The sequence below is a fragment of the Micropterus dolomieu genome, linkage group LG20, assembly GCF_021292245.1.
Source record: "Micropterus dolomieu isolate WLL.071019.BEF.003 ecotype Adirondacks linkage group LG20, ASM2129224v1, whole genome shotgun sequence".
Lineage (NCBI taxonomy): Eukaryota > Metazoa > Chordata > Actinopteri > Centrarchiformes > Centrarchidae > Micropterus > Micropterus dolomieu.
Window position 1 is genome coordinate 6192755 of NC_060169.1, and position 10828 is coordinate 6203582.

The window sequence follows — 10828 nt, forward strand, 5'->3', positions numbered from 1 at the left end:
TCAACTAGATCAATATATTTGTAATGCTTTAGACATTGAAAATTAATGCTTTAGAGTTTCGGTCATAGACTTTCTACCATCACGCAGAGAAAAATTATTTTGTTGGATTGAAGTAAGGGCTGTAGGTTGAAGGTAATCATTTACAAATCACTGGTTGCTGGGTGATGTTAAACCGCTTGCTTAGTCGAACACCACAGTGAAAGCTGACATTCTCCTATAGACTGGATGTACTGCCGGCTCATGAGCCTGCTGCTCACACTCAAACACAAAATTCCAACGACCACCCAGAAAAGTAAGAAGATGTTCAGTGTTATATGGCCCCAAGGTTGAATGACAGAAGAGAACCTGTCCCTCACTTATAGCTTGGTCAAAGTCTGACATTGCCACTATGCTGGCCAGGGACTTGACCACATTTTGGTTTGATCACATCATTAGAAACAAATGTGAAGAATTACGAGTTGTTGTGTGTAAAAGATGACAGCTATGTTGTGGTTGTGTTTAACGTTTGCTGTATGTATTTACCATTTTGCAACACAAGTGCATCACAGTGCAAAATGTGTTTTAGTGAGAGAGAATGTGTTTAGAGTTTTGCAAAATGAGTCGATGAGATCTGCAAACAATGTCTTAATTGAACTTGTTTAAGGTTTTGCCAAAAGAGTGACTGATACGACAAATAGCTTTGGGCAATTGAGCATTTGGTTCAATTGCAACTGTAAATGAGGTTGGTTGTCATGCTGTAATACAATATTTTCTAATTAATTTTTTTACAGTAACTAGATTGCATTACCCCCCCCCCACACACACACACACACACAAATTTGTTTTTTATTCTAAAAATTATACTTTTGATTGACATATGTTTGTGGTTTCGTGTATGCTATTGAAGACACTTTGCTGCTGTTACAACTGTAATGTTTTGCCAAATAAATGTTTTCAGTTTCAACATTGGTGTTTACAGTGTACTTTTAAACCCCTCTCAGCAGATTACTTTCACTCTACAACGGTGTGTACATGGTATATCCAAAAATTTACTTTTATGAAAAAAGTGTTTGATGCAAGTGCTTATTTTTGGGATGTGTTTATGGCATTTTGAATGCAGTTTCTTTTTGAGGGAGAAATGAGACATTTTGCATTTTGTGTGAGCAGTTTTGGGAATTGTGTGTAAAGGAGACATCCTTTTGAAAACGTGTGTAAGCAATTGTAAAAAACTGTGAAAAGTGCAACGTGAGCCCGCACAGTAACTGAGAAATTAAGGCAAAATAGGCTGAACACAAAAGCGAAAAAGACGCGAAAATTTAAAGCAGCAGCCGAGCAAGAAAAAGCAAAGCTTCCAAAAATATTGACAGTTTCCTTAAAAAGGAACACGGGATAGCAGCAAGCATGAGTTATGAACCAGAGGAGCCGAAGGGGACACCCGCAGAAAGCAACTGCATCGTGCCCTCCAGACATCTCAAAAGTGAGAGCAATATAAGAACTAACCAAGATGTTGGTTTGGACTACAACTGCAGCACTGTAAGCTTTGGAGACGTCTGCACCCTTTTACAGCTTTTCTTAATTCCGGTGACTGTGGCCTCTAAATGATCTTTTTCCAAACTAGAATTTATTTATTTTAATTTTAACGTGACCTGAGGAGCTTAACGGCACAGACCAGTGTATCTGAACTATCCATAGGGAATGCCCCTGCCTTTCAGCTAGATTTAAAGGGTTTAATGAACAACTTTGCGCAGCAAAAAACTCGGGGAGTGCACCTATAATGTAAGTAGAGCACATTTATTAATAATTAACTAATAATTAATCTAGCCTCAACACTTGCGTTTTGTGGTTATACCTTTGCACAGAATTGAAATATTTTATCAGTAATGTCAATGGTGCATGTCACTGATCAAAATATTTTTTTTAGGTGTCATTGTGCGCTGTCACTAATAGGAAAATGTTTTTATATGTGTGAAAGTGGATATCTGCTGTTATAGTGTGAAGACGCGCTGTCGGCTCTTATAGTTTTTCTGTGCAGCGCCTTTCACTGTTGCAGGTTGTTTGGAAGATACGTGTTTTCACTTCTGTAATCCGCTGCTGACATTATGTTAACTCTGATTGTGACGGGAAGGCTTGCTGTGTCCATCTTGCATTGAGGCTGTAAAGCATGAATCTTTAGTGTTCGTCATTAAAGTATTAGCAGTGGATGTAGGCTACTTCATGCCACCCCGGCACAAGTCAGTGCCCCACCTGTGTCACCCTAGTGAAAAATGTCTGGAAACATCACTGATACTGTTAAAATCTAAGGCTTTTTTGGATATTTATAGCGAAATAACCCTGGCAAGCTTCAAATCTTTTGGAACTCTACCAGACATAATTGAAAGATTAAAAATATGAGTGAGATATGGAGTAATGTGTTGAGCAGCATCTTTTAGAAATCTGGCAAGTATTTCATCTAAATCATTTTCTTTAGAACACTTTAGATTATTCAATAACTTTAAGACTTATCCTGTGTCTACTATCTTTAATAATATATATTTAAACTGCTCCCATGCTTCATCAACATCCAAACATAGCACTTAAGACTCCTGTATTGAATTTAAACACTCAATAAAGTCTATATTACAACTATAATTTTTTAATGACCTGATCTTAATTGTATTTTGTTCCTTAAATTCAACTTTATGTTTTTTCTTTGTATAATACAATAATGAGTAGTCACTCATAGTACAATTTAAAAGCCCACTCAAATCAAAGAGATGGACTTACATTAATTGCTGTAAATCCAAAACATTTTCAACGCCTTGTAGGCGTACATCCAATGATCCGTATTTGAAACATCTATATTAAAGTTGCAGATCATTTTAAGCTCACCCTTACAATCCTTGCAGGAGAAAGAAGGTGGTAAGTTATAGATAAACTGCAACTTATTCTAAACAGTCAAAATTACATTACTGATAATTTACCTTTGTGCGGGTTGTTCACACCAGTGTAAATCCACAACACGCCCCGAACAAAAACAGGATTAATGCGCCCAGTGTCAATTTGGTTTGAATTCAAAATGAATAAATAAATATGGAAGGTTAAAATAGAGGTAGCTAAGGCAGATGTCACTGGCTATCCAAATGTATGCTTCCTTCTTGGCTTCAGAGAACAAGGCAGAGCAACTGTAACCGGAGAAGTGGTAGACTAATTCAGGAACACCCACTTGAACTTCATATAGGCTTACAATCTGATTGACAACACAATAGTGAAGTGGAAAGTAAAAAAGTCAGTTAGACAATCAACCATGTCTCTGAGCCATCAGCGTCAGGTCATTTTTCTGGTGCTTCAGCCCCGAATGTAACTTAACAACAGAAACAAAGTTTTTTCCCGTATTAATATGCAATAGCCTAATCCTCATGATGCAGCCAATTCATGTGATGTTACCTCACCCCACCCTCGTAACACAGCATGCCTGCTTTCAGAGTGAGCAGAAGAGGAAAGATCGAGACAGAGATTTTATTTTATTTCATTTATTTGATGATGATTAGTTACAGCTTCAGGGCCTGTTAGCGACTAATGAATTGTCCCTAATGTTTTAGATCAAAACATTTAAATATAAATGTTGTCGGTCAGTGTCTAGTCAATGTATTTGCTACACAGACACCTGTCGCTCTGTGTCCTGCTGTCTCTAACCCAGCCTGGCTCCAAACAGACAGACCTATTCCATATCTGTTACACATAAACAGGCTGAACCTGATAATGTGGCTCTGAGCATTAGTTCTGAGACTGCATACTAAGGCACGGAAAGGAGAGCTTCATGCCTGGGATACAAACAAGGTTATCATTCAGCACCACTGCATTGTTTTGTGACGCTTGTCTCAACAGTACTCAGAAAGTTACCCCCCCTTTCTGATAAGTGTAATGTAAGAACAATAGCATGCAGTCATAAATACAGTGTAGCGACAAGTGGCCCACCGCAAGAAACCTCGCTCTCTCGGGTCACCATCTCCGGGCGCCCTTAGCACATTATGAATTCAGATCCCACTTTGGAAAAAGGGCGACCTCTGATAACAAGCTAGTTTCAACACTAGGTACTGGCCTGGCCAGCTGTATTGAATTTCTAACTCCAGATTCAAAAGTTTGCTAGTCAACCCCTCTTCCTCTCTTGCTTTAGATTCCAGAGAGTAGGGCACTGAACACATAACCTGGAATGAGCTCCTTAAAGGGACAGTTTGCTTCTTATCTGTAATGAGGTGTATGTTAATGTAGGCACTGCGGATGTTAAAGTAAGTAAATACTAACTTACCAGTCCACAAGAGGGGGAGGACAACAGAAGACACAAATGAGACAAAAAAACTCTTTCTAGTTTTCTTAAGGAGTCCACCCAAAGAGAAACTTATTTATTTTCAACAAGCCCCAAAAAATTCCCTCAGAGCTCTAGGGTCAGCAACTTAAATAAAACAAATAGACAGGGAGAAACCCACCCTTTTCTCAAACAATCATTGGCTATCAGGAATTGATTTATTTTCCTTTTATGGGTAGATGGTCCTTCTGTCCAGTTGTTGCAACACCCCATTGTCTCAGTTCACAAACAATTTTCCAAATATGGTAATAAAACATATCATGCAGGTCTCTATAACTCATGTTAGTATGCAGAATACATTAAATCAATTCATGTCAACACTCATTCTATTCTCTTTATCTCTTTCTAACTTCAAAAGAGAGAAAGGCCTCCCCTGCTCCTATAGTCACAAAATGAAGATGCTTGTCTCTTCACAACTGTTGATGTCACATTAGCAAATAGTGCCTTCTTTGCTGATCAAAACAATTATTCAGACATCAGGGGATACATATAAAATATGTTATCTCAAAAAACGAGTTTTAAAATGTATTAATGAATATTATAAACTCAAATAATATAGATTTAAAAGATGAGAAAACTCTTAACCCTCTTCTAATTTTCACACCTCTTTTCACGGCTCCACCAATGCGCGAGATCCACACATCTGTAGTCAGAGAGACCTTTTTTTCTTATCTCTGAAGGGTAAGTTTGCCACCAAGAGCGGACTTTCACTTACAGGATATCAATCTCTAATCTGAAATATGATCATGTACTACCATAGGTCTCTGAGGGCCGAGCAAAGGTCAACACACAAGAGACTGCAGAGACACATTAAAATATAAAACTGTATAAAATATGGCTTGTAAATGTTCCAGGCAGTCAAATAGTATCTATGAAGGCCCCCCAAGAACCACAACCAGTTGCTTCCAGTGTCCTTTTCTTCACATTTTTCTCATTCTCACAACACCCTCTCTTGGGAAGAAAGGGCACTGTCCAGATAGAAAGTCAAATTGCCCCTCTCTCAAACAGTCCATGCCCACTCTCGAACAGTCACTGAAACATGGCCAGATTTGGTGTCAACATGTTTTGCAGTACTAGTATTTTCGTTGATGCAGTCAATCAGGGTCCCCTTGGCTGTTTGTAGATCTGCAGTGCACACCTCAACTGCAGAACTCAACTGTAGAACTGCAACAAGACAGCTGTCCTGCAGCTTCAGCGCCCAGTTCTCTTGATGTGCGTCTTTGCTGATCACCATGGGCTCAGGTCCTGTGTGCGGATCAGAATACCCCAAGGTACTCGGGTGAATCTCAGTCCCAAAGGTGCCACTAGCAGCCTGACCAGAGTACATCGGAGTGGGGCATGGGTTAGTTTCACGGGCTCCACACTGGACGTTGGCATGTCCTTTTTGATTTCTTTCTGGTTCTGGTTTTATATAATCTGATTTTACCAGCCATTTTGAGCTTCTTAGCTGGAGGTTTTGCTGCCTGTACGGTGACACTTGCCTCAGCATGAGCAACCTTTTCATTTCCAAGATTTTTGAATAACATTTTCAAATTTACATTTAAAATAATGATCACAATATACACTTAAGCAATACTTTGATTGGCTTCGTAATTTATTTATGCAATTACACCTTGTTATATACTGACTGTCTAGATACTTCTTGTAAGAGTTAAGAGTAAGGAAAGAATCAGAGCCAAGTAAAAATACATTCATTCTGTCTGTCCTGAAGCTATCTATCACAATACATAATGTTCATACAGCATTTTTATAATAGTGATTAAGAAATGCGTTTTAGCAACCACACAGCAATATAAGTTTATTACAATGACCTCAGCAATATATTCAGCAATTTTACTATAAATCATAGTATGAGATGAGTCCTGAAAGGGCAAAAATAAAGAAATATAATGAATTTTTTGTGGATACACAACAACAGACATAGCCATGCAAGCTTACAGTAATTTCAAATGGATTAATTAGATTATTTTAATTGTTTTAGCACTATGTAGCATTAACTGTTGGCATCTTCTTGGGTTTGACTTTGTTAGAGCTAGCAATCTTTTCAGCAGCCACTAGTGGTGCAGTTATATTGCAATCAGGCATGTGCTCGTATACAGGCATATACAACACCAGCTCATACAGAGCAGCTAGTCGCAAAGCGGCACAATCCTCCCGGAAAAAAAGGGAGAGTGACAGCGGCTATAGGCGGGTTCCTGTGCAACGTCATCATATGAGATGATGAGATGCACGCTCTCTGTCTTTGCAGCATATCAGTTTGACAGCATATTTAGCAGCAGTGTTGGGGAAATTCCTCTGAAATTGTAATGAGTTACTTTTTACTTATTACTCCTTTAAAAAGTAATATTACATTACTTATTACTGGGTATTAAAAGTAAAAAGTAATGTTACTCATTATGTTACTATTACTTTCAACCACCTTAACCCCTCCTTAAAAGTGACGGAAACCTGTTCAGCAGCACATTTTAGAAATGAATCCACTTTAATGGAACAATAATTAACCTCAGGAGTCAACAACCAGTCGAACAGAAAATACTGCAGCCTCTCAGACCAGAGGATGCTGTATCGTATAGGCTATGGATATAGGCTATTTAAAAATAATAAAAAAACAAAGCAGTTCTTTCCCGAAATTTTAACTTATCGCGTATTTATAACAGCATCAAGGAGTATGATTTTTACAATATATAATGTTTCTTAATGTCACTGGCTGAAACAGAAAAAACAAAGCAAGTCTCTCTCGACGTTTTTAACTAATAGCATAATTATCAGAAATGAGTATGGTTTTTACGAAACTTATAACATTTTTTAACGCCACTGGCTGAGATACAAAAAATTAAGCAAGTGTCTCGACTTCTGCTGGTTGCACAAAATTTACAATGGAAGACAATGTTCTTTGCATCTGTGAGTGTGACACAGCTAGGCCTAATGGCAATACTTACAGCTGTGGAAAGAACACCTTTCTCCCTCGTTCTCCATTCTTACTTTAGCTTTTTGGCTAACAGCCTACTTGAACAACATTAGGTCTGGTGCCGCTGACCTGTCACGCTGTCATGCATATATTAATATGCAAATGCAACACACACAAACAGATCCAACTCTGAAATGGCAGTTTATTATTGAGTTAACAAGAAATTACAAACAATAAGAAATCTACGAGGTGGTGCAGTGGTTAGCACTGTCGCCTCACAGCAAGAAGGTCGTGGGTTGAAACCCCGGTTGCCCCGGCCTTTCTGTGTGGAGTTTGCATGTTCTCCCCGTGTCTGCGTGGGTTCTAGGCTTCTAAGCTGGGTTAATTGGTGACCCTAAATTGTCCTTAGGTGTGGATGTGAGTGTGAGTGGTTGTCTGTCTATGTGTGGCCCTGCGATGGACTGGCGACATGTCCAGGGTGTACCCTGCCTTTCGCCTGATGTCAGCTGGGATTGGCTCCAGCCCCCCGCGACCCTGTACACAGGATAAGCGGTTGACGATGGATGGATGGGTGAAATCTACTTTGATTGCAACAGTTGACAACTATTTCTATGGCAACCGGCAGCGCTTGTAGGAGCAGCAGCCGGTAGCTCCTTCAAACTTTGCTACATTTTTGTTTTTTATCTTGTTTTTCTGGCTTTATTGCCAAAAACTGCATTACATCTGACATACATAAGTCATTGGAAAATGAAGACGGGGTTTTTGGATTAACGAGCAGCAGACCACGATCCATGCAGTGATCGCACAGAGGAGAGGAAGGACAGCCAGGAGAGGAGCCATGCTGGCCCAGCTTGGACTTGATTCTGCTCTGGAGAGCCGGTCTGGACAAAATGGGACTCATATTGACCAGATAACAGAATTCATGTACATGCTCCGTATTTGTATAGCGCCTTTCTAGTCTTTTCGACCACTCAAAGCGCTTTTACACTACATCTGCATTCACCAGCCACCCGCTCTACCTCCTGAGCCACAGCCGCCCCTTTCAGACACTGTTGTGCCCACATCGTTGCAGAGACCTGCCCCATCAACATCCTGGATCAAGCACTCTGCAGGCAAGACTCTGTGTTTTACATCGATGATGCTTGGTGCCCATACGCAGTCAAGATGGACCCAACTGTCAGACTGTTTATTGTGAAGATGAAACTTTCATATTATCATCTGGTTGCTGCTGTTTACATTCACCCCAGATGCAAATTCAAAAAATGCCCTGTGGAATGCTCGGGGTTTATACATGTATGTACATATGTATATAAATAACTGTAGCCTATATTTTGTTTTAATTTATATGTTACCATATTTTAATGGCCTGTGAGGGACCAAGATATCAGTCATGAGGAGTCAGAAAGTAGGTTTCCAAAAAATATATGTTTTTATTTACATAGCACAAAAAAACTAATTTACAAAACAAAACAGAAAATTCTGGGCCCATAAAAGAGTTTAGCTAAACAGAACTTAACTCAGGCAACATAACCTTAACATAAACTGAACAAAACAGACCTAGACGAACAAAACAGACCTAACAAGACTGAGACATGGGGGAAACTTATATAGTGGCTGATCAGACCATTCTGACACAAAGGAGGTAGACAAACACATAATATATAAACAAACCACCATAACTACAACAGATGTTAAGCCAATGCTACCTAATATGAACTAAGGGAAAATAACACAGCTCCAAAATGGAAACTCTGCCACCCCCACGATATGGGAAAACATGGTGCAGTCCAATTATCCATTCCCCTACTTAATCAGTAGGGGAATGGATGTGTGGCACCTACTTAAAAACTGACATGATAACCTTTATTTCTCAGAATCAGAGGAGAAAAAATTTTAAACAGATATCCTAACATTAACACATCATATTGTTGAATTATCAAGGACACTTTCATCTTTTCTCTTGATAAATGATAATGAAAGGAATGCTCAACACGGTGGTTGACAGTGAAGAAAATACTTCCATGGACGTACGTAATGCAAGCTATGTGGTTTCAGCGATGGAAACTCATTGTGTAGCAAATAGTTTCTATTTGTCAACTGTTTCTTTTGTGTGGTAGGAGGTGTTGCTGTTTGTTTTGGCAACACCTGTGCAAAATAAACTGAATATATGTGTAAAGTATGTACAGGTGCTGGTCATATAATTAGAATATTGTCAGAAAATTGATTTATTTCAGTAATTCCATTCAAAAAGTGAAACTTGGATATTTTATTCATTCATTACACACAGACTGATATATTTCAAATGTTTATTTCATTTAATTGTGATGATTAAAACTGACAACTAATGAAAATTCAGTATCTCAGAAAATTAGAATATTACTTAAGACCAATACAAAAAAAGGATTTTTAGAAATGTTGGCCATCTGAAAAGTATGAACATGAAAAGTATGAGCATGTACAGCACTCAATACTTAGTTGGGGCTCCTTTTGCCTGAATTACTGCAGCAAAGAGGCGTGGCATGGAGTCCATCAGTCTGTGGCACTGCTCAGGTGTTATGAGAGCCCAGGTTGCTCTGATAGTGGCCTTCAGCTCTTCTGCATTGTTGGGTCTGGCGTATCGCATCTTCCTCTTCACAATACCCCATAGATTTTCTATAGGGTTAAGGTCAGGACAGTTTGCTGGCCAATTAAGAACAGGGATACCATGATCCTTAAACCAGGTACTGGTAGCTTTGGCACTGTGTGCAGGTGCCAAGTCCTGTTGGAAAATGAAATCTGCATCTCCATAAAGCAGGAAGAATGAAGTGCTCTAAAACTTCCTGGTAGACGGCTGCGTTGACCTTGGACCTCAGAAAACACGGTGGACCAACACCTGCAGATGACATGGCACCCCAAACCATCACTGACTGTGGAAACTTTACACTGGACTTCAAGCAACGTGGATTCTGTGCCTCTCCTCTCTTCCTCCAGACTCTGGGCCCTTGATTTCCAAAGGAAATGCAAAATTTACTTTCATCAGAGAACATAACTGTGGACCACTCAGCAGCAGTCCAGTCCTTTTTGTCTTTAGCCCAGGCGAGACGCTTCTGATGCTGTGTCTTGTTCAAGACTGGCTTGACACAAGGAATGCGACAGCTGAAACCCATGTCTTGCATACGTCTGTGTGTGGTGGTTCTTGAAGCACTGACTCCAGCTGCAGTCCAGTCTTTGTGAATCTCCCTCACATTTTTGAATGGCTTTTGTTTCACAATCCTCTCCAGGGTGCGGTTATCCCTATTGCTTGTACACTTTTTTCTACCACATCTTTTCCTTCCCTTCGCCTCTCTATTAATGTGCTTGGACACAGAGCTCTGTGAACAGCCAGCCTCTTTAGCAATGACCTTTTGTGTCTGGCCCTCCTTGTGCAAGGTGTCAATGGTCGTCTTTTGGACAGCTGTCAAGTCAGCAGTCTTCCCCATGATTGTGTAGCCTACAGAACTAGACTGAGAGACCATTTAAAGCCCTTTGCAGGTGTTTTGAGTTAATTAGCTGATTAGAGTGTGGCACCACGTGTCTTCAATATTGAACCTTTTCACAATATTCTAATTTTCTGAGATACT